General features: G+C 47.7%; 1 long non-coding RNA gene across 2 annotated transcripts; it reads right to left on the minus strand.

The window, feature by feature from the left end:
• Positions 1-583: 583 nt before the first annotated feature.
• LOC123598532 lies at positions 584-21,676 on the minus strand. 2 transcript variants are annotated; one of them, XR_006712672.1, is made up of 5 exons: positions 21,320-21,676; positions 20,672-20,826; positions 20,383-20,465; positions 18,854-18,907; positions 584-1,601 (listed from the first exon to the last, which is right to left on the minus strand). It is a non-coding gene; the product is annotated as an uncharacterized LOC123598532 (long non-coding RNA). The 2 variants fall into 2 exon arrangements; XR_006712673.1 differs by lacking the exon at positions 21,320-21,676 and adding an exon at positions 21,066-21,211.
• Between the last annotated feature and the right edge of the window lie 6,192 nt (positions 21,677-27,868).

The raw sequence follows: 27,868 nt of genomic DNA on the forward strand, positions 1-27,868 counted from the left end.
ACCTACACCAGTATTTTCTCCAAGTCTGGTTCACCCATCCCTGGAAAGTAAGCGTGACATGGTCCAGGCCTGCACCTGCGTCCAGTTCAGGGTGAAGGTGGGCTGGCCTGGCCTTCCCACCGTCTTCTGAGCAACTGGCGAGGCCAGAATACACATTCTCACCTCCACAAGGACGAGTCATAATTAAGCAACAGTGCATGTAGTCCAAACCCGTATCTAGGAAAGAAACATTTTTCTCCCAGAAACACAATCAGTAGAGATGTGCCTTGTCCCACAGAAAATGAAAACTATTTTCCATTACTATGCAAGGGAGTTGAGCATCTGAAAGCCAGGCTCTCAGACCTGTCATTCCAGAAAAGGGTCTGTGTCCTGTATCTGCATAACAAAAGGTCTTTAGGAGTGTTTTGGGTTTTTTTTTTTCCAGGACAATGAAGTAGTCTGCCTCAAAGTTAACCCAGGGCAGAAAACTCCTAATCTTCAAATGAAACCCTGACTGTGTTGTTTCCTCTGTATGGAAGCCTCTGTTGTTGCCTTCTTCTCTCCCTCCCCTCTCTGCCTTTAAATCAGCAGTAACTTCCTCCTCCACACCAGTCACCTCCATTCGTGCATATCTTTGCCCTGTTAGAAAGTTCTTTCTTTATTGAAATATTTCTCACGAGGAGCCTTCAGCCAGTTGGTTCTGCTTTGCCCCTTGGGGCCAGAGTGTAAATCTAATCCCTCTTCAACATGACAGCCTTTGAAATAGGTTAAGACAGTTACCACGTCTTCCTGGTATTTTCTTTTTCTCTCAGTCCCTCGACCATCTCTCATACGGCAATTTTGAACTCCTCCTCCGTCCTGGTTGATGTGTTCTTAGATTGTACTGAGTCTCTCCCCAACATAAAGAGGGGAGCCTGACTTCCAGGTAAGTTCCTGTTTTCTCTCTACTTGCCTTTTATTCATTGGTGGGGCCCTGCAAGTTACACTGATAAAGACAAATGAATGAGAGAAAAACAAAAGTTTATTGGCATGTGCATCGGATACAGATGGGAGTGCTCTGTGATGGGTAACTCAGAGGGGTGGTTAGAGCTTTGGCGTGTATAGGATCTTAATAGAAGAGTGATACATTTGTAAAGAAATTTGTAGAGAAGCCACCTGAGTTTCTAGGGTGGCAAATATATAGGAAAACCAATGGTAGACAAGGGCTAGTTTTAGCATAGTTGGTTATATACGTTCCTTTGGTGCCGGGCTCTGGGCTGATAAGGGTCTCAGTTATCTCTGGTGATTAACTTCTTTCTTTCCCAGTTGAGAAGGGAGGAGGGGACACCATTCCAAATTTATGTTCCGCTTTGAGGCAACTGGGGAGGGCAGAGAGCTTTCTGGCACCCGCTTTGAGCTTTCTGGTACCTGCTTTTTCTCAACTGCCTCCAGCTCCAAATAATCCTGGGGCCAAAGCAGCATGTTCTGCTACCCTTCACAGTCCTGATACGACCAGTCTGGACGGCAACAGGATCATCAAGCCCCCCTGTTCTAGATAGAATATGCCTATTAATGCCACGGTTTTAATGATGATGATGTGCGTAGCTTCAGAAGCAATTACTGACTGACGCCAAGGGTAGGTACTGGAGGAGGAAAGAGAAGGAAATTAGTTTGTCTTTGAGAAAGCAGAAGCTATTACAACCATTTTTGTGAAATGTTTGTTATTGATGGCCTCGTTGTCACACAGCACAATAACAGCTGATGTCAAAACCTGAAGGGCTGCCAAACAAATGAGGGATTTGTCAGATCACATTTGCCATGCATTGAATTTGACAATAGCAGTTAACTCCAGATAAGTGGCCTCAGTCTGCAGAGTGTGAAGTTCATTGTATTAGTAACAGATAAACCCTGAAGGCTCAGTGATTTAACACAATGAAAGTTTATTTCTTGTCTCTTTCTTTCCAACTGGAGCCTCTCTAGAGGTGGCTCTCTCCTAAGCAGGGATTCTGAGATCCAGCTTCCTGTTTTGCCGTTGTCAACAGGCTGTCCCCCAGATTGTCCTGCCCTGGGGGGGGGGGGGGGGGAGGGAAGACTGTTTCACTCCAACCAGCCAGAGGGGAGAACATGGAACATGGATGGTCACCCGTGGGAGGCCTTTGGGCCATGTGTGGGAGTTGAGGACATCACGTCTGCCAATAAGCTATTGGCTAGAACTCACAGGGCCAACCTAGCCACGGGGAAGCTGGGAAGTACAGTCTAGGTATGTGCCTAAGGAGCAGAATTATTATTATTATTATTATTATTATTATTATTATTATTATTATTTGTCTCTTAACAATCCAATGTGGGGGTTCCTGTATGGGTGGCCAATAACATCTTGAATCACCGTGAAAGGCATTTGACCTCATGAGCCTCTGAAGGGGAACCTCCAGGGGTCTCTGGACCGCGCTTTGAGACCACCACCCTAGAGTATTAGATGACCCTTAGGTGGGCTAATTTTCCCACACGACAGTAGTACATTAAAAGGACATGCGGTAATCTTTTGCCTTCTTCAACATTTCATACTCAGAATTAAAATGTCCTTCTGTGTTCTGCCTTCCCGAGGCTCAATTCTAGGGGCCTCCCCTCCACATTTGGGGCCCCTGCAATTCATCCTGACATCTCAGTCCTTGATTATGTCAGTGCCGTCTTCTTGTCTGTGGCCTATGACCTCTTCACATCGGTTATATTCAGCTCAGACAGTGTATTGCCCTCCCCAGGGGCAGATCTCAGCTGTCTGTCCCTGCTGACTCTGTTCCTTTCTTTGCTCCTTGAAAATGACCAACAGAGAAGCATCAATGCTCCCCCGCTGCCTCCCAGCACCCCCTATACTGGCATCCCTTCTCCTGGGCCTTCCTGACAGGCACTGCCCTCCTGCTCAGCCCTAGCAAATTGGACTGGAGGCTCCCTCACCACTCAGAAGCCTGTGGTGTTCCATGCCTCAGTGGCCCAGGGGACCCTCTGTCCCCTCCTCACGCCCACATGGCACAGGCACACCTGTGCACTTCCCAGCACTCCCAGCAAGAAGGTGTTCAGGCTCCAAGGTAACTCTATCTTAGATCCTGTCCCTTCATTGCCGTCCAGTGGGAGATAAAGACGGGGCAGAACTTCCCGCTCCTGTCTGCTGTTAGAATTTCCAGAGCGGGGCGCCTGGGTGGCTCAGTAGGTTAAGCATCCAACTCTTGATTTCAGTTCAAGTCATGATCTCCTGGTTCACGGGTTCGAGCCCTGAGTTGGACTCTGCACTGACAGCGTGGAGCCTCCTTGGGATCCTCTCTCTCCCTCTCGCTCTGCCCCTGCCCCTGTTTGCATGCCCTCTCTTCCCCCATGGCCTCTCTCTCTAAATAAATAAATGAGCTTAAAAAAAAAAAAAAAGAGGGGCGCCTGGGTGGCGCAGTCGGTTGAGCGTCCGACTTCAGCCAGGTCACGATCTCGCGGTCCGTGAGTTCGAGCCCCGCGTCGGGCTTTGGGCTGATGGCTCAGAGCCTGGAGCCTGCTTCCGATTCTGTGTCTCCCTCTCTCTCTGCCCCTCCCCGTTCATGCTCTGTCTCTCTCTGTCCCAAAAATAAATAAAACGTTGAAAAAAAAAAAAAAAAAAGAATTTCCAGAGCTCTCCCCATCTCCCATCACTGCTCTTTCCCCAGGTGTGTGTCTAGAATGGTAAGGTCTCTGGGCGGAAACCCGTTCTCTTTGTACTTCAAGTCTCTCGGTCTGTCTACAGATGGTGTCTTTTGAACCCCAAAGTCAGGAATCGGGTGTCTGCTTCTTGCCTGACAAGTTCCCCACCCTGGGGCACGCGGCAGCCTCACACCTCCACATACAAATGCCAGGGGCGGTGGAAGAGAAAAGCCAGACCCTGAGCTTAATGTCTCAAGTCTCAGTCTGCCATGTACGAACATGAGCACAAACGGGGTAAGTGGTTTCTGGGCAACAATTATCCTTAAAGGCACTTTTGAGAGAAAGAGGGCTTCTTCCAAAGGCATGGCTTTAAAGCGAGCCCGTTGGGGCTGGTCACACCAGCCTGCCAGCAGCCCGTGGGGTCAGGGGCTGGGGTGTTTGGGGAAGACTAGGGGAGAAGAAAATCTTAACACCGGAGGTGCCCTCTGGAGGGAGATGAGACGTGCCCCTCCAGGCCATTTTATCTAGAAAATTCTCTTCTTCCAGGCTCGCCTCCTGCCCTCAGCTCCTGCTTTGCTGAAACCCAAGGAGGCCCTCTCCCTCTTTTCTCTCGGCTCCTTGATGTGCTTCCTCAATCTGGGCGGGGCTGTGACTGCTGGGCAGGGGAAACCCAGGGAGCAGGAAATGCTGCGAATGATGTAGCCAGCACCCCATCTGTCCCCCAGGACCCAGCCCCAAGAGGTGCCAGGTCGCGCGTTGCCACGATCCCCGGATTTCTGAGCACTGAGCTCACCTGCTGTCTGACAAAGACTTTCTCCTCAAGCAAATCCTAGCCGGGTTCCTCTGAACGTTCTTTGCACCTAGGCCCTCAGGCTGGGTTTCCGTGTTTGGCTCTACACTGCCCAATTTTAGCAAGAATCCTGCTGAGTCAGTTTAGTGAGAATATCTCGTCATCCTCATATTGGATCAGATATGGCTTGGCCTGCCTTTCCCTGGCCTGCCTTCAGCAGGAATCCTGGTAAGTCAATTTAGCCTTCCTTCTGTTTTCTCTTAGTTTTCCATCCACCCCCGCCCCCTCGGCCTGTTCCTTGGCCATAAATTCCCACTTTTCCTTGTTGGATTCAGTAGAGCCCAATCTCTTTCCTCCATGGCAAAACCCCATTGTACCTATCACAACAGTCCCCCCCACCCCGAATAAAGTCAGCCTTACTGTGCTTTACCAGGGCCAGGAATAATTTCTTCTTTAACAGATACAATATTTTCTCTTTACCATCTCATACCAAGGCTCACAGGCAAGAACGCTGAAGCCTGGGAGGCTCCTAAGGCCCCCCAGGAAATGTGTAGATGAGCTGAAAATAAGTCCTTTCTGGGACAGCAGGTAATGATACCCGCTCTCCCCGAGTCTTACGTAGTTTCGTTGTGCCCGGCGAGAGACACCTCAACCCTGACCGCCAGAGAGGATCACGGCACTGCCTTTCCCCGCTGCTGGACCCCGGAGGAGCAGAGCCACAGGAGAGAGGCCAACCCTGCAGAGAGGCCGTGAAGTCACAAAGGCTGAAGAATAAATCACAACAAAAGAAGTCCAGAGGCGACCGTGGACAGGACTGCCGTGTGACCCATAGAGAAGGGAGTTCCGAAAGAGTAGCACGGGAATTAATGCCAGCATGCCACACGCACTGGAGACCGCACAGCCTTCACGGTTATGCCACCAAATGCGGACGCATGTGTGTGAAGTTTGGTTCCGATCCAACCCACGGTATGTCCTGTAACAGCGGCAACACGGCCGAAGGAACGCTGTGCTGAGCAGGCATTGGGATATGGTGCGGCACGGTCTGCCGCAGAAAAGAGACAGGGGGCAAGATGGTGGTGGAGAAGGTTCTCCTCTTGACCAGAACTGTGGAGAATGTTGCCTCCTGAGGTCCTGAGGATGGGAGGGTCCAGCCAGGGCAGTAAATAGTTGTACTCAAATAGTGACTGAGTTAAAGGGCACCCTAAAGACCAGGGGGGTGATGGTAGAATAAATTGCATTTGGTCATATGTACCAATAAAAATCCTGGTGTTGAAGAGTGTGCTAGGGGCACCTGGGTGGCTCAGTTGGTTAAGCGTCTGACTTCAGCTCAGGTCATGGTCTCGCAGTTTGTGAGTTCGAGCCCTGCATCGGGCTCTCTGTCGTCAGTGTGGAGCCTGCTTGGGATTCTCTCTCTCTCTCCCTCGCTCTCTGCCCCTCCCACCCTCAAAATAAATTAAAAACTTTTTTAAAAACAGCGTGCCAGGAGCACCTGGGTGGCTCCATCAGTGGAGCGTCCTGACTCTTGATTTTTCGGCTCAGGTCACGGTCCCAGGGTTGTGGGATCAAGCCCCACATCAGGCTCTGTACTGAGCATGGAGACTGCTTAAGATTCTCTTTCTCTCTCCCTCTCCCCGCTCTCCCTTGCTCATGCTGTCTCTCTTTAAAAATAAAATAAAAATAAAAAGTGTGCCAGATGCTAACAGGGGCATCACAGATACGAAAATACTGGAATGGCACAGAGATGACCATGTCCCCTGTACTTGACAACTTATACCGTCATGAAGCACTCCATGTTTGGGGGCACTTTCTGTATGACGAAAGTATTTCTCATAAATACGTGTTCTTTCTCAGCGTCTCCAAAATAACCAACACAGCGGTTAAAAAAAAAAAAAGACTGGAAGTAAGTCAAGATGTCCACGGTGCTAATTCCCAGTCCACGAAAGCATGAATGATTGCTCTTTCCTTTTCTGTACCTTCTGTATTTTTTAATTTTCCAAAAACAAAATGAAAAGGCATCAAAATAATGAAAAGAAGCACAAACTGGTTGACACCCCTAGGGTCTCACAGGTGTAATCTTACTTAATCCTCAAGACATCTCTATGGGACACAGATTATTATCCCCACTTTCAGATGGGGAGAGAGACAGGCTGGAGCTGTTAAATCATCTCAAGTTCATATAGCTAGTACATGAATGAATCTGCACTTAAACCCAGGTCTTTTTAAATGTTTAATTATTTATTTTCAGAGAGAGAGAGAGAGAGAGAGAGAGAGAGAGAGAGCAAGTGGGGGAGGGGCAGAGAAAGAGAATCCCAAGCAGGCTCTGTGCTCTCAGCACAGAGCCCGCCATAGGGCTCGAACTCTTGAACCACAAGATCATGACCTGAGCCGCAATCAAGAGTCAGACACTTAACCAACTGACCCACCCAGGGGCCCCTTGAACACAGATTTTTTTTTAATTCTTTTTTAACATTTATTTATTTTTGAGAGACAGAGAGAGACAGAGCATGAGCAGGGGAGGGGCAGAGAGAGAGGGAGACACAGAATCCGAAGCAGGCTCCAGGCTCCGAGCCGTCAGCACAGAGCCTGATGCGGGGGTTGAACTCACAAACCGTGAGATCATGACCTGAGCCGAAGTCGGCCGCTTAACCGACTGAGCCACCCAGGTGCCCCGAACCCAGGTTTTTTGACTCTAGATTGCACATTCCTTATTCCACTCTCCCTGTTTCTCAAGAATAGCATATTCTTCCAAGAGCTAACACAACAAGATACATCAGAAGGAAAGCCACTGGTCTTCTGCTGTTACCCAGGATGAGTGATGGGGCTGCAAATACCTGGGAGTGACCAGGAGAGCATACTGGTCCACCCCAGACTAGGTGACAGGTGACTGCGGAGACCTAAAGACATATGGCCTCTGGAGGAATGAGCATGGCTAGCTCATGCTCTCAAGGAATCCTCAGATCAGAGCTTAAAAGTACACCTCCTTTTTGTAAATCTCTGCAGCATCCTATAATGTATGGACCTGCACACAATCTCGATCAGTCCTCTGCGTAGGAAAAGCCTTCAAGGCCTTTATACCAGCTACTATTGGTGAGTTACACATTACCCCAAATGTGGCATCTCAGGACAACCATATCAGCTTACTTACGATCTTCTGGGTGACAAATTTAGGGAGGACATGGCTGGGCAGTCCCCACTTAGGGATCTCTCTTGTGGGTAAGTTGGCTGGAGTATCTATCTGAAGATTCAACTGGTCTCACAGGCTGTCGGCTCAAGAGCCCACAAGTGGCCTCTCCAGTCTGGCCACCGCAGGGTGGTAGGACTTCATACCTGGTGTCTGAAAGAACCACCCGGGAGCTCCAAGGCCTTTCTGAACCAGCCTCGGACATCACAAGGCACCACTCGCTTGGTGTTTGGTTGGTTGCAAATGAATCATCAGACAGAACAGACTCAAGGGAAGGGGAATTAGGCTCCACCTCTTGAGGGACACATGGAAAAGTCACACTAAAAGAGCATGCGGGTAAGAAATACTGGCTCAGCCCACGCTGGGGGGAAAATTTTCTGCCTCAGTCATCTAACTCAATGGTTCCCAACCTCGGTCATCCCAAAGCACACACAGAAAGCGTGAATATATGCGTGGCTCAAGACACACGGATTGGGAAACTCAACAGGGTAACCACCTGTGATTAACAAAGCTTCCTTTCCTTACTTTCTGACTGATGTGCATTCAAGGTCAAGATTTCCCACATGCTTCGGGGTAATTTTTGAGCCAACAGAAAAGAAATCCTCCAGCTTGGATTCCTCTGTGCCATAGGTTTCTCTGCTATAATGTGTCCACAAGTTTTAAGACAGTTTTCCATCTTTTCTCCCACAAACATTAAAGGAGAGAATACATGCATTCTTTATGCATTGAATCCGTTTAAAATATATGCTGCCAATCATAAGGAATAATAAGACAACGGATCGAGCACTTCAGATACGTTAAAATTCATAAGTTCATAATGATTTCAAAACAACAACAGTAGAAATCATGATGGCAATCTTTGGGGGTTTCTAGGGCACTGACTAATCCAGGAAAGCAGAAAATAAAAGGAAAGGACAAAGCGCCTCTCCTGCCTCTCCTGCATGAACTATATTTCATGGTGTGCCGGTTACTCATGTACTGGTACCCAGCCCCGATCCAACCTTCTTGGTTGTGCGTTGCGATCGATACTGGTTCTGGACCCTGTAAACATTTCTCCTGGTGCCACCTGATGTAGTGTTAAGCATCTGTCAGTAGAGGATGCTAGAAGGACATTACAGGAGGAAGGAATTTCTCCTGGTCCTACTGGGTTTTCCTGCTTCTTTCTGTGGTGCACAGTGGCCAAGAGTTATGGAGGACCCCTCAGTGAGTTTTTAGCAGCACCCCATGGGCAGCTGTCTATCAAGCTGCATCAGCACCCCACGGGCTAGTTCCCTGCCCACAGCCCTAGTCTAAAGGATTTCAGTGAACTTCTCCACCCTCCAGTGGGTTACAGCCACTCTCTCCATCCTTGGGGTTGGGGAGACCCTCTTCCACTGTGTCACCCCCTTGGGTGTTCCGACTCTGCTCTGGAGGTATGGCCACTCCCTGTATCTACTATTCCTATGTTCTTTAGAATTACTTAACCCTTTATGGCTAGGCTTCTATTACTTGTTAATAATTTCTTGCGTTACATTTTTTCTATTCAAATGACTGTGTGGTTTCTGTCTCCTACCTAGACCTTGACTGATTCTCACAGTAATCAAATAATTGATATAAGAAGACCAGGTAATAAATGCTCAAGGAATGGTAGAATTTGAATATTTTATGGTAGGGACGCCTGGGTGGCGCAGTCGGTTAAGTGTCCGACTTCGGCTCAGGTCATGATCTCGCAGTCCGTGAGTTTGAGCCCCGTGTCAGGCTCTGTGATGACAGCTCAGAGCCTGGAGCCTGCTTTGGATTCTGTGTCTCCCCCTCTCTCTGCCCTTCCCCTGCTTATGCTCTCCCTCTCTCTCAAAAATAAAGATTAAAAAAAAAGAATATTTTATAGTAAAACAAACATTGGATGTAGGCAGTGACCATCAGTGGGTGATGCAGTAAAAGGCTGATGGGAAACATAGTAAGGGATAGATCACGTTCATTGCCCCTGAATCCAGAGGCAGAGTTACCGTGAACTAATATAGGATAAGTTTCAATGTCCCTCCCCAGCATGGTTTCCCTCTAAGACCCAGAACCTAATTTTATATTTGTCATTTTGGATTCTTGCTCTTAAAAGGAAGCTTTTCAATTTGGAAACTTCAATCTTCACAAAACCTGGATCACTATGTGAACCCACCGATCAGCCTTAAGATCATAAAAAGGAGACAACCAAACGTGTGCCTCCTTGATGTGATGGAACTGGAAATAGCACATCCCTGCAAGACTGCCACCAGAAGTTTATTCTCAAACCAAGCAGGCCTCCAGATATAATCGCGAGTTTGTACAAACACTGAGGATAGAAGAACATGAAAAAGAGACCATGAGAGTACAATAGCCAAATGCAAACTAGGGGTGATGTTGTAGAACGAATTACCCACTTTTTTCAACAAATAAATAGCAAGTTGAAAAAAAAAAGCTGGGGCTGGGAGACTGTCATATAGATTTTTTTAAAACCTGAGTAATCTCACCAGAAGGCATGTGTGGACCCTGTTTGAATCCTGATTCAGAGAAAAAACCATTTATGAGACCATCAGAATTTTTATGCTGACTGGATAATAGATGGCATTAAGGTTACCTTTCATTTCTTTTAGATGTGATAAGAGTGCTGTGGATATACATTTTTAAAACCCTGTCTCTCTCCTTATTTAAGTATTTTTTAATGAAGTAATACAGACTTGCAACTCCTGATCTCAAAGTCGTGAGTCCAAGCCCACGTTGGGTAGAGAAGAATAAATTTATTTATTAAAAAATAAATAAATAGGGGTGCCTGGGTGGCTCAGTCGGTTGAGCGTCCGACTTCGGCTCAGGTCATGATCTCACAGTCTGTGGGTTCGAGCCCCGCATCAGGCTCTGTGCTGACCGCTTGCTCAGAGCCTGGAGCCTGCTTCAGATTCTGTGTGTCCTCTCTCTGCCCCTCCCCCGCGCACGCTTTGTCTCACTGTTTCTCAAAAATAAATAAATGTAAAAAAAAAAAATTAAAAATAAATAAATAAATAAATAAATAAATAAATAAATAAAATGGGGCGCGTGGGTGGCTCAGTCGGTTGAGCGTCCGACTTTGGCTCGGGTCATGATCTCGCAGCTCATGAGTTTGAGCCCCGCGTCAGGCTCTGTGCTGGCAGCTCGGAGCCTGGAACCTCCTTTGGATTCTGTGTCTCCCTCTCTCTCTGCCCCTCACCTGCTCACACTCTGTCTCTGTCTCTCTCAAAAATAAATAAACATTAAAAATTTTTGTAAATAAATAAATAAAATAGAAGTGCTATAAAGTCTGGGATTGTTCTAAAAAATAATCTAGTAACAGGGGAGATGGTGCTTTATCTAGTGCCGTTGGTCTTACGTTGATAAATGGCAAAGCTAGGTGATGGGTACATGGTGATTCACTGTAAACATATTTATTATATTCAGACCCACATTAGTGTGTGTTTGAAAACGTCATCATAAAAAGTTTAATGCAATAAAATGCACGCTACCACAGGTGACATTTTATCTGCGTGTTTGTGATAACCAAATGCATATCATACATTGCAGTTGACAGAGCACTTTTCATACATAATTTAATGTAATCCTAACCTTAGGCCTCCAAGATGGATTTTATTATCTCCATTTCACAGGTAACAATTTCAGAGAGGGTAAGTCAGTGGCTCAGAGGCCTGCAGCTAGTACGAGGCAGAGCAGGAATTCAGATTCAAGTCCTTCATCTCTAAAACCCCGTGCTCTACATGGTGAGGTAGGACAAGAGGTTGGATGCTCCTGGTTAAGTCCTTTAATGGCCCAGTCTTAGAAAAAATCGGAACAATACCACTTAGCCCGCCTTCCTAGTTGTTGGGAAGTTCGAGTCTGATGATCTCTAGAAAAGTGCTTGGTAAATTGTAAAGGGCCTTATAAAGGTGTCATATATTGAAGAGTTTTCTAGCAGGGGCCTCTACAAAAATGGAAGAAAGTGGTCAGAAAGTGGACAGATAGTGGTCTTGGCAACCTCTGTATTCCCTTTCCGTAGACTTCCTCACACTCCAAAACCCATCCCTCTCATCAGCATTAACTGACGATGGTTAAGATGTCTCTTTCCTCCTGGCTTGTTTGAATGTTTGCCATTGTCCCTGGTGTCCTGTTGTTAGGCACCGTGTGGGAACAACAGCTGTTTATAACTCAATGTTTTATGGCTTGTTTTTAGGCTAATAAAACGAGTAAGAAGCTGAGTGGCATTTTCTGCCGTTGTCCAGAATTCACTATGAGATTATTTACACTAAATCATCGGTACCGGTGAATTTTTATCAGGCAACGCCGAAAAACCAGAGAGATACTTCTGATTCTCCAGCGGGGAGAAAAGTGGAGTGGTGCATTCAAATTGCTGACGTTAAACAACCACACCAACTACAGGAACAAAACAAAACCAGACCTCTTCGGGGACTTGGTGTGGACATCTAGACAGCCCCGGGAAAATGGCCCCATGCAGACAACCGCTTCAGGACATCTTGCTCTGGGTGGCTCAGTCAGTCAAGCGCCAACTCAGCTCAGGCCATGATCTCACAGTTTATGAGTTCGAGCCCCGCGTGCTGCTCTGTGCTGACAGCTCAGAGCGTGGAGCCTGCTTCGGATTCTGTGTCTCCCTCTCTCTCTGCCCCTCCCCCACTCATGCTGTGTGCATCTCTCTCTCTCTCTCTCTCAAAAGTCAATAAACATTAAAAAAAAAAAAAAAGAATCTCTGTGCTGAGTTTGCTGCACTGTTATTTCTTTTTTCAACTTTTCTGAATGTTTGACAATTGTTATAATAAAACGTTAGGAGACAAAGTTAAAAACGTCCGGTGGCCCCCTCTGAGCTGTCACAGCCATGAGCAGCCTCAGCCGCGTAAATGGAAATCAACTGTCCAGATCTATCAATCCATTAAATGGGCACTAGGGAGGGAGAGATGAAGGGAGGGGTGTCCCGGGGGAGGCGGAGGAAGCAGCTCTTTCCCGACAGTGGACACAGCGCTGGGACCCCAGCCCACAGAGGGTCTCGGTGGTACAGCCGGGAAAGTCTGCCTCAGTGGGAATATCCGTGCGGGACTACTCCCGCCAGACGAGCCGTGATCATTTCCAGTTCTGCGTCCAGCCTGCCTGGGGGGAGCCACATTACAAACAATTCCTCTGCTTTCCAAATGGGCAATTTCAGTCCCGTGATTTCAACGGGAACTTGTGGAGCTGGTAAAAGGTACCTGGCTCCTCGAGAGCTGAGTTAAGTGGTAAATTTCAGAACTGCTGTAAAAATGAGACTTAAACGCCCCAGAGATGAAAATAATGTGTACGTAACTCTCAAGTGTCGTGCAGGCGATTCATTGGCGCTCTGAGGTCGTGTTTTGGTTTGATGGCTCACACAGGATATCAGTCAGGAGAATGGTGCTGTGTTCATGCCCAACCCAGAGAGGGGGTTATTACCATAGTAGCAGGTCACAACGAACCGAGTTACAGTCCCCGTAGAATTTAGTGAAATCAGAATATACGTGCATATCTTAACACTGGACAAAGGTTTAAATATTTTGAACATCAATAAAGCCAATCAATATCTGGTGAGCACCTACTAGCTACCATGTAAATATAATAAAAAAGAGGGGCCTCTGGCTGGCTCAGCCGGTTAAGCGTCTGACTTCGGCTGAGGTCATGATCTCGCAGATTGCGAGTTTGAGCCCCACGTTGGGCTCTGAGCTGACAGCTCGGAGCCTGGAGCCTGCTTCGGATTCTGTGTCTCCCTCTCTCTCTCTGCCCCTTCCCCGCTCATGCTCGGTCTCTCTCAAAAACAAATAAACATCTTTAAAAAATTTTTAAATGTATAATAAAGTAGAGCAAACACTACTTTTTCTATAAGACATGACTATATAATTCCAGGGATGTGTCCCATCCCAACCTTCTGCAAGCACAATGTCTCCGCCTCTACTTCTCTGTGGAAATCATTATTTTCTTTACTGTCATCCAAATGGTAAATCAGAAGCAAAGTTGAGACTCGGGGGCACCTGGGTGGCTCAGTCAGTTAAGTGTCTGACTCTTGGTCTCGGTTCAGTTCACGATCTCGCGGTTGGTGAATTTGAGCCCCGCATCGGGCTCTGTGCTGTCGATGGAGCCTGCCTGGGATATATTCTCTCTCTCTCTCTCTCTCTCTCTCTCTCTCTCTCTCTGCCCCTCCCATGCTTGTGCTGTCTCTCTTTCTCAAAATAAATAAACTGAAAACAAATCCTTAACAAAAAGCTGGGACTCTATTCAGCTGGTGAGGAGTTGCTAGTTCGCTCCACTCTTGCATTGTCTGAACCATATAATTTGTCAAATAGTTTTTAAAGCAAAAATGCCAGTGGTTTGAAAGGATATAAACTGAAAAGTCCATATCCACACGGCATCCCCAGCGCCCCGTCTCAGAGGTCACCCCGATAACACTTTTGCGGACACTTCTAGAATCCTTCACACACGCACAGCACGTGTGAGACCCAGATGTTGGCAGGCTACCTCCCATGCCATGCTTCACACAAAACTCAGCCCCTTGACCAGCATTGACAAGAAATCCAATCATACCAAATCATACCAAATCCATTCTGATGTTTACAGTGTTATTAAAGATTGATGGGGTTAGGGAGAAGGGCCACGTAGTCTAGCATCCGCACCTCTCTCTTCAACAAAACAAAGCTATGTTCAACGTGGATCTCGTCCACAGGGTTGCCAGCCCATACTGGGCATAGGACCCTCTGGCGACTGTTCACCATATCCCACCAACACACACACAGACACCCACACACGTGAGCACACAGCCTCAGTAATTCTGGCATGTCTATTCCAAGGTGTCTGCTTCCTATCCCCACCCTTACCTTCTCCCAACCCACCCCAGTTAAAATACAAGGGTGCAATGCATTTTATTTAACCAGTCCCTTTCTGATGGACTTTTAGGTTGCTTCTCAATTTCTCTTGCCCCATTAAATAATGTCACAATTAATACCACTGAAGATGCATCTTTGTAAACGTGTGAGTTTGTTGCAAACTCTTAGAAGTGCAGTGTCTGGGTCAAGGACATATGCATTCACAAGTTGGATATATTTTGGCAAACTGCCCTTTAAAAAATGACATGAATGGGGGCGCCAGGTGGTTCAGTCAGTTAAGCGTCTGACTTTGGCTCGCATCATATTCTCACAGTTCGTGGGTTCAAGCCCTGTGTCGGGCTCTCTGCTGTCGGCACAGAGCCTGCTTGGATCCTCTGTCTCCCTCTCTCTCTGCCCCTCTCCCATTCTCTCTCTCTCAAAAAAAAAAAACAAACCCATTTTTTAAAAGTAGCATGAATGTCCATGAACATATGTTCCCATAGTATCTGGGACCATCTGTTTCCGACCTTGGCCAACACTAAATATCACTAAATACAATCATCCTTACCAATCGAATAATGAAATGTGGTGCCTCATTATTATTTTAACCTGCATTTCTAGAATAAGGAGTATGACTCAGCATCTTTTCATATATTTATTTGCCATTGATTTTTTTTTTCTGTAAATTTCATCTCGGCTTTGATACCCACAAAAAACATCTAGAAAATATCTTTTCCCTTTGCTCCCAGGACACTTCTATCTTTTGATTCCTGAGCACGTCTTTCTTGTCCCTTTGCTGGCTTCTGTTTCTTTACCTCTGGAAAACTGCTGTTCTCCAGGGTGCCAGCCTCACCCTGCTTCCTTCCCATTGTACACACTCTCCACCTGAGATTTCTTCTCCTCCTCCCCTTATTGTGTCCTAGACACTCTGTTAGGCATCCATAATGCTTATTATAACCCTCCGATGTTAGCCTTATCAACCGCCCCCAACCCCAATTTACAAATGAGAAAACTGAGGTCACAGATTAACTTGCATAAGGTCGCACCATCAGTAAATGATGAAGTGGGATTTGATGTCAAGGCTGTTGCTCTCTGTCGTCACCGCACCATGTCCATCGACAGGGAGAGAATCCCAAATCTGATAACAGCTCCAGGTCTCCAAACCCATACACCCAATTCCTCCATAGACATCTCTACCTGGACATCTACCGGAATTTCAAATGCAACATGCCCCCCCCGCCCCGCCAACCATGAATCTGCCTTCCCAGTGATCCCTTCCATGGGTGATGGAATATTCCAGCCTCCCAGCCTCAGCCATTCAGTCACCAAATTCTGCAGAAGCAGCTCCGACTGCCAAACTTTCCTCTCCTTCCCTCTGCAGCCCCTGAGCTGAGGGCCTTGTTGTTTCTTGCCTGGAATGTCATATCCTTCCTATTCTCTCCGCCATCAGGCTCTGTGTATTCTGGTTTACCCACCCCCCTCTGCTGCCAGAGGGGCTTCTCCAATAAGCATAATAATCCAAAAATGATGGTAATGTTCTTTATCTTATAAGGCTCTTACAAGGAATAAGTGAAATAATCTACGTTAAATATATAGCTCATGCTAATTCCTCAATACATATTAGGATTACTATTTCCCTTCAGAAAAGCAAATCTGGTAATATAAATCCTTCTGGCTGCATAATAACGTCTAAAGGGCCTGACCTACTGCCCCCCCTCCCACCCCTGACCTCACACCCTCTGCTCTAGTCAACCAAATTCCTCTCTTTTTTTTTTTAATGTTTATTTTTGAGAGAGAGAGAGAGAGAGAGAGAGAGAGAATGGGGGAGGGGCAGAGAGGGAAGGAGACACAGCATCCAAAGCAAATTCCAGGCTCTGAGTTGTCAGCACAGAGCTCCACACAGGGTTCGAACCCATGAACTGTGAGATCATGACCTGAGCTGAAGTCAGATGCTTAACCGACAGAGCCACCCAGGCGCCCCTCTTTTCCTGTCTCTATGTCTCTGCATAGACAGTTCCCTCTGCTTAGAATTCCCTTCCCCCCTCTTACTGCACTAGTAAGCACCCTTGAGTCTTTAAGATCTAGTTCAAACAGCATATTCCCTGTAGAGGCTGCTTTTAGGCAAACAGGCTCGAGCAACAGAATGTAGAAAGGGCCCACAGAGACCCCCTGGCTGAATACACACAGGCCCATCAGGCGACTCACCTCAAAATATCCATAGGCCCTAACTGTCCAATGGGCTACTTACAACCAGGCACAGTTCCCAAAAAAGGGGAGAACTCCATGCATCCCCAAACCTCCCCACCTTCCACCATTAAATACAGCCCCCACCCACTGCCTCATGGCAGACAAGTCTCTCCTCTGCTGTCCTGCCCGCCGTTCCCTTGTGGTGTATTCGGTAAGCCTCTATCTCCTTCGGGTGAATTCTTTTACCCCCCACACTACTGGCCTCCACCGATCAGTCATTACTCCACATTTGGGGGCCACGTCTGATCGGGAGAGACATTATATTGAGGCACCACTTTCCCTGCGATGCCCCCTCTGGGTCCCTGGGCCCCTGCTCCGCGCCGTTTATTTACGTGGAACACTGCGTTGTGACTGTGTGTCCACCTGCCTGTCTCTGTGACAAGGCTGAGAAGAGGACCTGTGTCTCATCCATCTTTGTATTCTCAGCGTGTGGTACACGGGAGTTCCTTTAAAAATGTGTGGGGAGCCGGGGCGCCCGGGGGGCTCAGTCGCTTAAGCGTTGGACTCTCCATTTCAGCTCAGGGCATGATCTCATGGTTCGGGGGATCGAGCCCCGCATCGGGCTCTGTGTGGACAGCACGGAGCCTGCTTGGGGTTCTCTGTCTCCCTCTCTCTCTCTGCCCCTCCCCTGCTTGTACTCCCACTCTCCCTCAAAATAAATAAATAAACTTGAAACAATTGCATGTGGAGTTAACATGTTCTGTGTGTTAAGAAGCAACCCCCCAACCCCCCACCCGTCCTGCTGGAGCTAGAGTCCTGGAGAAACCCAATAAAGGGCATGCAGCATCATGAAAGCACACTGCTAGAGGCCCAGGCCCGGAAGCCAAGTCCCTGCCCCGGGGCGTGACGCGAGCTGAGTCACTCGAAGCCTCTGAAACCTTGCACTGAGAGGTGGGTGGCGGCCTCAGCAGTCTCCTGGACCACAAAGGGCAAAGGACACAACGTGTGAGAAACCCAAATGCAGCCCAGATGTAAGCAGGTGTTAGAATTGCTAGCCGAAGTCAGGGGAAGAATAACCATTTTTAGGAAGTGAAATGATACCTGCACGAAGGCACTGGCGTCGGATAAATTTAAATTCACGGCGCAATCCCGTACTAACAAACTAACCCCGAAGCGTCAGCGACTTGACCCAACACTGGGCCAGTTTCACTCCCAGTACACGCCCACGTCTGGACACCGGCTCCTGCTCTCCCCAGTCCTCAGGGGCACATGCTGCTGGGGTGCGGCAGTCCCACCGCAAAGGGGACTCCGAGAGGAGATTAACACGCAGGGCATTGCTGGGAAGTGGCCTTGGGATCAACACCCGTGCAAAAGAGCAGAGGGCAACGGGACTGTGCCAGGGTAGGAGATGAGCCACGGCGAGGCCCGCGACCACCTCGCCCTAACCCAGGGGATGTCTGGAGCCTGAATCGCCCTCCACAGCTGTCCGGGGTTGAGCCAAGAGAGCTCGATCCTTCACTGCCAGGTCAGTCAGGAGTCGACCACGGGCGAGGTAACTCTCGCCAGCCGAGGGACAGCTGAAGGGTGTCTATAGGCAGCACTGTCAGCCGCTGGGGCTGTGAACAACCATGACAGAGCCCCCAGGGGAGCTGCATCATAGAGTAGCTGGCCCTCTGGAACCCACGCTCGGTGCTTTCCTGGAGGCCACCCTAACCTGGGATGTGAGCGCGAGTAGCTTACTTGGGAATGTGGAAGCGGGGTGGGGAAGGAAAGGAAATCAGCACGGAGTGCCTTCATGAACACGGCCCTGCTGGTGAATGTCAGACAGACTAAAACACGCCCACGGTTGGCCCACTCCGGGGGGCGGGGGGGGGGTGGTGGCAAAGAACGGGCGGTATCTATCCACCAGATCCTGGGCGCCATGACTCATGGCCACACCTGCTGACAGTCACTCCATGGCAGTTCCAACCTGCCTGGTCCACCTGAGCAGACTCTCAAGTGACGGTGGGAAGAAGTCATGGGTGTGAGCAGTGACGGTGAGCACCATGGGGATGAGTCAGCACTCACAGAGTTGGCCACGTCAGGGAGAGGACAGCTTGGAATCTCTCAGGAGTGTGATGTTGCCTCAGCCCCAGAAGTGGAACTCGTCACCTGGCGTGCCTGGGATAGGGCTGGGCAGAGGGGTCCGCCTTGACCACAGGGACGGAAGAAATGAAGATTGCCGTGTACCCCACCACCATTCCTACCTACCGGCTGTGAGCGACGGAGAAGTCACTTTATCCTTCGGAGCCTCAATGCACTGATCTGTAAAGTGGGGAGAATAACACCAATGTCCATAAGAGTGTGAGAAACAGAGCGAAAGCACGTGAAGAATCTGCCACAACGTAATGATACTTGGTGACATCCCACTTCTAATCTCGAGTCACAGGATAGGTTCACTTTATTACTGTATTTTATAACACGATTACCTCTGTTTTTATGCATCCACATAACACTAAAATAATAAAGGACACTCGCTGGACATTATTGTTGAAATTCTAAGACGAATTTCAAATATATAAATATTTGAACATAGAAGTATTTATTTCTCAATAGTCTATTGCAATGTTGTAGTACACAGTGGGCAGTCAGTAAATGGTTACCATTATTACTCGGGAACTATTGACAATCAATCTCATTAATCCCAGGCAAACAATGGATCTGGAATGTGAGTTCCCCAGATAAACCATCAGCTCAAGGGTCTAGTTGGAGAGCAGGGCTGACCTAAGCCTGTTGGCTCCCCACGTAAACACAAGTCAGGGTAATTTACTAACAGCAAGACCTGTTTCCTGCTGAGCACTTACAGTCCAAAATCCAAAACTAGACCCAGGGGAGGAGGTCACATATGCTCGCATGGAACCTGTTTCCCTTTCCACTAACTTCTGAGCGATTAGACGATTTGACTTGATGCTTGCTTGTTGCAATGTCATCCAAATGAGACATGGAAATTCCTCACCTGCCGTCAACTAGACAGAGCTTTTGAGATGCAAACTCTATACATTCTCAGAGAAGACGCATGAAACGGAAGAGAGAAGTCCCTTTCAAAGAACCATCCCCCTGCCTTCCCCCTCTATACACATGCTAAGCACACAGAGCTTTGGCAATCTGCTACGAAAACAGAATTTTAAAATAAATCCAAGTCTGCTCTCTCAAATCAGAATTTAGAGGAAGACGGATTGTTGTAAGGTGAGTTTGTTTTTCCAAATTAATTTCTTTCTCGCACATGCACATCCACACCCATGTGCAGGCACACGCACGCGTGAGCGCACACACAGACACACACACACACATATACACACATGCACACGTGAAGACATCCGCAAAAACGAGGCATCTGTTAATAGGCCAAATGTGGACGGAAAGTTCACCCTCAGCGCAAGAGAGACGTTCGATAATTATGAGGACAGGCTCAAAGCTGCATAAAAATAAAACCCACAGAAGCCAGCAGATGGCACTTAATCATAATTCTTCCTATGATTTCTATTAATTGTTAAATATTCTTCATTCTGTCTTCCCAGTAAGACGAATGATGTGCTAATAGGGCGTCGTAAGTAATGTTTTCCCTTTGACATATTAAATAGGCTTGTTCCAGAAAACCTCCCCACCTATACAACGAGCCGGAGCCCCATTTCCCTCATGCATATATTTATCATATCACAGTAGGCATACGCGTGCCCATGTATCTGTGCGCTCCCAAGCATGCAGCACATTTGATAAATGTATGAAGTAAACGCTCACACCTTCATTTCTCTCCAGGAGCAAGTCCAAATCAAGGAACTGTTGTTCCTGAAACAGTCACAGAAAACCATTGAAACCACATTGTCTGCCAAAAATAGAAACGTAGAAATACCTCAGGGAGGCCACTTTGGCAATTTCCTTCAAGGCTCCTATTACTAGCGTTAGCAAGGTGAGAGACCTCTTCTAGGCTGGTCTTCGTTACTTGCCAATTCTTTTCTTTTCCTTCCCCCCACCACTCCTCCCTCGACCGTGACTCTCCTTCCTTCTCCCCACGTTTCCACAATGCCTCACCCTGTTCTGCTAATTCCTTCTCTTGATTCCGCTGCTCCGTCTTTCATCTTTCATCTCTCCTTCTCCCTCTTAAGCACTGGGTTGGTTTTCTAAGTCTTGCAGGGACAGATGCCGAACCAGTCAGGGGTCTTGGTTTCTGACACTTGAAATTGACTCTGTTAAGCAGGGAAAAAAAAAAAAAAAATTATTGGAAAGCAATCAAATCGTTCACAGAATCAACAGGAAGCCTGGAGAATCTGGCTTGGGCAACAGGCTAGAAGAACCAAAGGGGATTGGCACCAGAGAAGACAGCCAAGGTCACACCACCGAAAACCGCTCGGTGGGGACAGTGGCCACCAGCCACTAAGGGCCACCGCTGACACTTGGCTGTACTGAAGAATAAGCGTGCACTCACTCCAGAGGCTTGCTTTGTTCCCTCCAGATTCCCAGTCCAGGCCGGAGAGCCCAATGCCAAGACAGGGTGGACAGACCTCAGGAATTGCTCTCCAAGAGCAAAGCTGTAGTTCTGGCTCAACAGGAAAGGGGGTGGGAGTGCAAAGCTGAGAGCTGACAAGTCTATCGAGAAAAGCAGGAGAGAGCAGAGTCCCAGAAACATTAGAGACTAAGAAACAGACCGAGCGTCACAGACACCCCTCTCTCCGAACCCACCCTATTTCCGGTGCACTTCTGGAGGTCTGCATCTGCTTTGTGAGGAGGGCTTTGGGAAAAGGACAGCTTTCGGGCAGCATACAAATTAATGATGCCAGTTCTGGAAAGACAGGCTGTAAAGTGAAATTCGGCGGAGGCCGTAGCCCGGCACGGCCGCCTGGGCTATTTTGCACACACTTTGTCCTAGACAAAGCAAGGAGCCACGGTTGCTAATGTGAACACCCTTTGTTTTCAGGTTCCCTGTAGCCAATTTAAATCCCAGCTCCTAAGCGCTGTGCCTTTGACCTCCTACCTCTTAACCCTTAAAGGAGCAAGTCAAGCTTCTTTCTAGGGATGAAATTTGTAACGCGATTCCTGGCTCGGGGCAGGGGCCTCCTCTCTCATCCTGCCAGCTGGTCCCAATTATGAGCCGGTTGGGGTAATTTCAGAGTGTGGAGGGTGTCTGAGCAGTAGGAGGAGGGTTTTCTAAGCACTTAGCTTCCCTTAGGATCCCAAGGCCGACTAGAACTAGCGGATCCTTTAATATTCTAAATTATGAGGTGACTTTCACTGGTTTTCCAAAAAAAAAAAAGGGAAATAAAATATATAAATAAAATCACTCGGTGGTGCGGCTGATAACTACTGCCAGCACAGAGAGAAAAATGAAGGCAACTGTTTCTATCATTCCAGCAAAGCTCCAACTTCGCCTACGTAGGCTGGGTGATTGCCTCAATTTTCCTCTGTGCCGTAACAGAGTGGGCCCGTGTTGTGGCAAATTTCCTTTGTGATAGGTGAGACCGAGGCGTGTCTTTGGGGGAGCGCCAGGCCAGTTTTAAAGGGCCACACAAACGTAATCTGAGTTCAAGGTTATGTTTGGTGGCGTCAGTATTTATTGAACGCCTACTATACGGAGGCGCTGCAAGTTCCGGGAATTTGAAACTCGGTAAATCTCGCTCTCCAGTGAGGCTGGATCGCATCCAACCGGGGGGCATTGCAGGGTGGTAGTGGGTAGAAGGGTCAGCCTTTGGCTGGGGGGGAGCATTTTGTCACTGACGTTGTGTAGGATCGCCATGCTACATGCTGGTAATACAAACCAGATGGCTTTTAGTTGGTTTCATTATTTTTAAACTCTCTGCAAATACACCCCTCGTTGCCTGCACCTGGGCTGACTTCTCCCGCCAGCCTCTTCGCCACACTCCTCGGCTTCCAGCCACCCCTCCCCCTTCAGTTCAGGCCATCACATCATAGGCACTCTGGGTGTGTGCATGAGAGACAAAATTGCATTTGAAGGCATAGACGTGCCCGGAAGACAGGGGCCCATAGCTGAGCGGGCATGAGCTCCGCTGGAGGCTTAATGCCAACGTCGGTCCGTTACATGTGAGCTTCGTGGGGCCTGTCTCGGGCAATCCCTGCCCCTCCCCCTTGCATTATCGGCATTTATGAGTCAGCTTCTTTCCTCACTATAATTTCATGTCTTTGGGCCCAAGTGTTTTCACGTGGACACTGTGGCTAAGAGCCGTCTTTCCTGGAAGGACTGTTGTAAGGATTAAACGGGAAAACACATGTAAAGCACCTGGCACTTGGTAAGCACTCAATAAATGTTAGCTGCTATTACCATTCCTTTTTTTTTAGAGGAACAACTTCATTTTATATTTGTAACACCAGTAACCAATTAGGCAGGCAGCACGCCACATGGTTAAATTGCCAACCCTTTGTTGCTATATATTTTTAATTTTTTAATGTTTATTTCTGAGAGAGAGAGAGAGAGAGAGAGAGAGAGAGAGAGAGAGAGAGAGACAGAGGGCAAGCAGAGGAGGGGCAGAGAGAGAAAGGGAGACACAGAATCCCAAGCAGACTCTGTGCTGTCAGCACAGAGCCCCACGTGGGGCTTGGACTTGTGAATCGGGAGATCATGACCTGAGCCGGAGTCGGATCCTTGACCAATGGAGCCACCCAGGCACCCCTATTATTTTTTTAATTAGTGTGAATCTGTTGTGTTTTGTTGTGTTTTTTGAGAGAGAGAGAGAGCATGTGCATGTGTGCATGCTTGAGTGGGGGAAGGGCAAAGAGAGAGGGAGACAGAGAATCCCAGGTAGGCTCCATGCCCAGCCCGGAGCCCGTCGTGGGGCTTGATCTTATGACCACGAGATCATGACCTGAGCTGAAAGCAAGAGTCAGATGCTCAACCGACTGAGCCACCCCCAGGCGCCCCTGATTTAAGTAAAGTAGGCACTTAATGTTACATGAGTTTCAGGTGTTTAATGCCGAGGTTCAACAAGTCCGTGCATTACGCTGTGCTCAGCCCAAGTGCGGCTACCATCTGTCCCTGCACCATGCTATTACGGTATCGTTGACTACACTCCTTATGCCCTGCCTTTTATCCCCGTGGTTTATTCATCCCATAGCTGGAAGCCTGTGTCTCCCACTCCCCTTCACCTATTTTGCCCTTCCCCCTTGATCATTATTCTATAAGAAGACAGAAGATACACAGTGTTTAGTTCCAAGGAACGATTTTTCTGAAATCGTTCCATAAAATTTCCATAAAATTCAGGCTTGTGATAGAGCATGGGCAAGAAGCCCGGGAGGCAGACGGAGGTATGCACCCTGGTCAGCACTGCAGGTATGATCTGAGGGAGCCTTGCCTGAGAGCTGCCACCCACGCTGATCCAGGAGTGGCCAGGAGATGGTGGGTGAGGGGGTTGGGCCCTTCCCTCACACCACTGTTACCCATATCCATCACCGCCCATTGATGTTTCTTGCCTAAATGATTACGCGGATGATTGCAAGAGGTGAATTCCTTACACCGCTATTTCTTCTGCAATTATTAGTTGACTTTCCACTGTAAGAAATAATTGTCTTCATTTTTTTTTTATTTATATGCCTATATCTGCGTAGACTCACAGGTGTTGATTGTAGTCAATAGGTTATCATTATTTTGATCTTCAAATGGTCCCAAATGTGGTCCATAGAAGCCCGTTCAGGATGGTTTGTGTGTCCTTTTGACCTGTCCTCATTATTCTTGGAGACCTTCCCTACACTCTGGTGCAACAAAATGTTATTCTTATGCTATCTCGTTCTTTCTCTGCCCCACCCTGGAATCAGCTATTTGTTTAAGGAAACCAAGGTCCCTTACGGTGGAGAGTAGGGCTGGACACCAACGTCTGAGCACTAAGAATTCTTGTTGCTACTTGGGGTGTCAGTTCTTCTAGGTTCTTCTGCTGGGCAGAGCTAGGAAACACAGTGTACATATACACACACATATTTATTTCCCATCTATTATCTATCTATCTATCTATCTATCTATCTATCATGTTTCTGTCTAAACCACAGTTTACAGTGATAGATCCAGCTGCAATCCACCACGAGGAAGTTTATTTTGTTTCCCCTTGCCCTATCGGTGCCTCCCTTCTCCAAGAGTGATAAAACTGGCTCCAGATAGCTCAACCTACCTCTACCTGGCCCATCTCTCAACACCACTGAGTCACCGCCTCCCTCACCGGCTCACCCCTCCTTGAGCCTCTAGCTCCCTGGTGCACGTTTTATGACGAAGAAAGAAAACAAAGCAGCCAGTAAATAAATAAATACAATTTATAATTAATTAATTAAACATTAATTATGTATATTAATGTAATATATTTAACTACATTTAATTATACATTGATATAAATATATATACTATATAAAATATATATAATATAAATACATATATGTTTATGTTTATGTTTATATATATTTAAAGACAGGCAGAAAAAGGAAGAGAAGGGAAGGGAATGGAAAAGAGGAGAGCTGGGTCACCTTTTGATTTGCGTTTTCAAAAAAGCACTCTGGCAGATTTGTGGAGAACGACTTGAAAGGGAACAAGAGTAGATTCGCCGCTGACTCATCTTGGCATTCCTAGCGCTTGGTGGCATGCTTTCAGAAAGGCACTGTATAAATGTTTGGAGAAGGAAGGAAGGGTGGGGGAGAAGACAAAAAGAAGGAGGGAGGGGGACAAGAGGTTTCTCCCAGAAGAATGCACCGTGGAGAAAGTTGTGTTTTTCTTTTCCACGGTGAAAGTTGCCTCTCTCCACAGTCAAGGATAGACAATCGCATTGAAGTGTATCTTTTTTGTTCTGTGGAAGCCTGTTAAGTGGCTTCCTGCGGTCGCTTACACGAATAGTAGGGATGGACCATTTGTCCTGTAGAGGGTAAATCATCCTGAAGCAGTGATGAGTCACTCACGATCTCTTTTGGTTCTATAAATGTAGGACAAGTAGTCCCTCGGTCCTGGGAGATGTTGGAACAGGATTCCTTTTTCCTCCCTCCCCTCTCCCCACCCCTGAAAATCTTCCCCATTCGTTCATACGCAGATCAGGCCCTTCCGGAACTGGAGGACCTGTTTTCCTGCGAGCCCAATGCCTCCTGGGAGGGAAAGGGTTAAAAGTCAAGTTCTCTGCTCCCTGAGGTTCAAAGTCAAGAATCTATAGCATGGAGGCATGACTCAGGGGCCAGGCAATAAAGTTCCCATGAGGCTACCGTACATCTGGCATTTCTCGCCCTTGGTAGTGAGCCTCACCAGAGGGTGGGATCCTCCTTAAGTCAGATGAGTCTGCCAGGTGGCCAAGGCTGACACCAGTCTGAACTCACTACTTTCAGCCAGCATGATACCAGGAAAGTGGCTGTGTGTGGGTGTGTGTGTGTGTGTGTCTGTGGACAAAAGAGTTGGCTGGTAAGAGCTGTGAACCAGGGATGTTCTGGAACTGGTTCATACTGGCTTGCAAGAACTCGTTGCCAGCCAGTTGTTCAATATAATCATTATTAAATAGTAAATGATGTAAACTTTCGACTAAACCATTATATTAAAAACAAAGGTAATAAAGACTCAAAACTCATCACTTACTAATTATTTGACCACATTTTGCTATTATCTACGCTCTTGAGATTTCGTACATCTACTGTAGCTGCATGGTGGAGGTTTTATACCTGACGGCGGGCTACTGAGCACCCCCGACTCTGCCTTGAGTGGTGTTGTGCCGGTAGCTTGAAAGCAGCCCCAGCGAGAGCATTCACACCATGGGAATTGGCAAGCCATTAGTCAGCACTCCCTCCCCACCCCCCCAGCCAGTTGTCAAAGGTTTAGCCGCACACCCTTGACTAACCCTTGAGACTTACTCATTCAGTCAGCCTTTCACTGGCTGAGACCAGCTAGGGTGTGAGTCCTCATGACTGAGCACATGAAGAGAGTACACCCTGAAGGATCTGGAACAGTGGACTCAGGTATTATCTCTATCCTCCAGGCTTGAAAGATTCTGGAGTTGCTTCAACTTACCTTCCAGCAGGGAGACTCAACCACTATGAAGTTTCTTTTTCTTAAAAAAAAAACAACAAAAAAAACTTTTTTTAAGAGAGAGAGAGAGAAACAGAGCATGAGCAGGGGAGGGGCAGAGAGAGAGAGGGAAACACAGAATCCGAAGCAGGCTCCAGGGTCCAAGCCATCAGCACAGAGCCCGATGCAGAGCTCGAACCCACGAAGTGTGAGATTGTCACCTGAGCTGAGGTCAGATGCTTAACGCACTGAGCCACCCAGGCGTCCCCACTAGGAAGTTTCTGATCCAACTTTCCTCCACGTCAATCAACGGTACCTACTTTCCGATGGTTCAGATCTTGGTTTCATCCTTGCTTCCTGTCTTTCCCTACCAGCCCAAATTCAAACCGTCATCAGCTACGCTTTTTAAATAAACCTGGAATTTAACCTCTTCCTCACCATTTACCACTGCCACCACCCATCCAAGCCATCACCGTGTCTTTCCTGTGTGGTTAAAAAGCTCCTAATGGGCCTGCATTTCTGTGTTTGTCTTTTCTGTTTTCAACGCAGCAACGGGAGTGCTCTTGTTTAGTCATAAGCCAAATGACGTCACTCAACAGCTCAAGGCCTTCCAGCGGTTCCCAACCCATCCAGAATGAAGGCCAAAGTCCTTGCTCTGACTCACAAGGCCCTGCTGATCTGCGCCCCCAACGTCTTCAACCTCATCACCAGCGACCTCACCCTCCTTCCCTCCGTCCCAGCTGCATTTGCCTCTGTGCCTCTTGATTCTCCCAGATGTGCTGCCATTTCAGGGCCTCTGCAGTCACTGTTGGCATCCCGGGGAGCGCCCCAGGTAGCCACATGGCTAACTCCCACTGCTCTTCGTTTCTGACTCAAAAATCTTCGTCTCGGGGATCCTTCACCAGCAACCCTAGCCAAGCCTTCCCCAGCCCCCTCTCCTCTCCTTTTCTACTTTATTTTCTCTCCTGGGCCTTTATTACTATTTGTGTATTTACCTTTTTTTTATTGGCTACCTTTCCCGCCAGCCTGTGGATTCAGGAGGGATCACATTTTCATTCGTTTTGCTCACTCTCCAATCTCTAGAACAGTGCCTGGCTCATTTAAGTTAGCTATTGCTGTGTCATAAGCCATCCTATAAAATGTAGTGACTTAAAGCAACAGTCAGTTCTAATCTCACAATCCCATGGGTTGACTGGGCTTGGCTGGGTGGTTCTTCATGGGGAATCTTCCGTGTGGTTGGAGTCAATGGCACCTGGGCTGGAGTC

This window comes from Leopardus geoffroyi, chromosome C1 (assembly GCF_018350155.1).
Source record: "Leopardus geoffroyi isolate Oge1 chromosome C1, O.geoffroyi_Oge1_pat1.0, whole genome shotgun sequence".
NCBI lineage: Eukaryota > Metazoa > Chordata > Mammalia > Carnivora > Felidae > Leopardus > Leopardus geoffroyi.